Here is a 2,535-nt window from a genome sequence, read left to right as displayed (position 1 = left end):
CAATGTGGGCACCTAGCTCGTTTCCCTGTGGATAACCCTGTCCATCAGGTTGTCTCTCTGCGAGACAGTCGTAGGTGGAGGTGGACCATTGGACAGCTCAACTAGACCTGTCGCGAGGAGTTAGTGATGGCCCGAGGGCCTACCTGGAGACTTGCCAAGGGGGACCCTCGTGCCTGGAATACATATGTATATATATTGTGTGTATATATATACACACACTTAAACCCTCCCTGACCAGGATTCCAACCATTTTCGTGGGACATGCTGTATGGTTGGTTTAGTACTGGTCACCCTTGTTTTACCTGGAGCAGCAATGGTTCGAGTCCTGGTCAGGGAGGGTTGTTATATATTAATGAGAATATCAGTGCGGCATTGGATTCTTCCATCTTTCATATGCACCTCAATACATCTGTTTTCTGAATGACGGGTTTCTAATTTCTAAATCAATTTTTCACCGAGTGCTAACGGGGCTAGTTTGATCCTAGTTGCACGCTCCTTTTAGTGGGTCGTGTGGTATGGGTGGTTCAGTACTGGCCATTCTGGCCATTCGGGTTTTAATTTATCTATATGAATGCGACATTCCATTATTTTTCGTATGTGTGTATATGTATAAACATATATTTATACACACATATACATATACATACATACATAAAAACACATATATGTGTGTATATATAGATATGTATGTATATACAATATATATGTACACACGTACACAAACGCATGCACATTTTTGTATATATATGAAAATATACATTAAATTAATATATTCATATATATGTACATACATATATATATGTGTTTGTTTATGTAAGTAGGTGTGTTTGTGTGTATATATACATATATATATACATATATACATATACATATATACATATGAATATATATGCACATATATATTCATTTATATACATATAATTATATTTATATACATATAAATATATATACATATAATTATATTTATATACATATAAATATATATACATATAATTATATTTATATACATATAAATATATATAAATATAAATATATATATAAATATATATATATATACACATATAAATATATATATACATATAAATATATATACATATAAATATATATATACACATATAAATACACATACACACACACACACACACACACACACACACACACACACACACACACACACACACACACACATGTAGACTTACACACACACACACACACACTTGCTCATATGTAAGCATCGCGTATATATACACATACATATATATAAGTTTATATACATATATTTATATATATATGTATATGTAAATATATGTACACACATATATATATATATATATATATATATGTATATAAATGTAGATATGTATACTTATGTATATATATATATATATATATATATATATATATATATATATTATATGCACATATGTATATGTATATATACACATAATTAGTACATGTATATACATGCATATACCTATATCTACCTATCTTTCTTTTTCTATCTATATATATATATATATATATATATATATGTCCGAATGTATTTATGTATATATATGGGTATAATCACACACACACGTATATATCTATATATATTTATATATTTATGTATATATATTTATATGTATATAAATATATATAGACATATAAATTAATAAATATATATATGTATCTATTTATCTATCTATCTATTATATATAAGGTTAAAAACGAAGCGGGAAGAGTTGAATCCTGAAGGGTTTATAGGAGTAAAATACGTCTAAAAGCACCTAAAATAATGAAAACACAAATATAAATGACAACGTCCAGCAATTGACCTAGACAACTTTGATGTGGTAAATCCAAAGGGAGTGACATAAACACAGTTTCAGATAGATCTCCCTTTATTGTTTCGGCGGTTCCGTATTATAAACAGACGTCTTGATGGCGTCACTGCATTCATTTTCATAAAGAAACATAATTAAAATGTGAAAAATACATCGCATGTAGAATATATATATATATATATATATATATATATATATATATGACTGCCGCGATGGTCCAGTGGTTAGAGCACTGGACTTCGACCCTCGTGGTCCCAAGTTCAATTCCCCGTCGCGGCGGTCGTAAAAATGCCTGCGCTCCGACTGCTGGCTCACCGCGAGAAAACGACATATCCGCTTGAGAAGTCAAACGCAGGTGTCGTAGGGGAAGTCACCGCCGTGGCACAAGTGTTAGCGCGCCGAACCACGGTTGATTAGGAAGGGCATCCAATCAGGCAATGGTGACACTGCCATATAACCTCTCAATAGGGAATTGAGAGAGGCCAGTGTCCTGCAGTGGAATGAATGGCTGTTAAAAATATATATATGTATATATATATATATATATATATATATATATAGGGGAATTGGAGTTCGCCTGGACACCCCATCTGGATATTGCTATGTCTCTCAGGGGCGAGGTTTGAAGAATCTTAATCCTCTCATAACCATGGGTCGAAGCAGAAAGTGGAGACAGCCTGAAACAGAAGAAAGGTTGGCCTCAGCTCCA

This window comes from Penaeus chinensis, chromosome 12, assembly GCF_019202785.1.
Source record: "Penaeus chinensis breed Huanghai No. 1 chromosome 12, ASM1920278v2, whole genome shotgun sequence".
NCBI classification, from domain to species: Eukaryota; Metazoa; Arthropoda; class Malacostraca; order Decapoda; family Penaeidae; genus Penaeus; species Penaeus chinensis.
The sequence above is the reverse complement of the archived record's forward strand: the minus strand, read 5'-3'. Positions refer to the sequence as shown.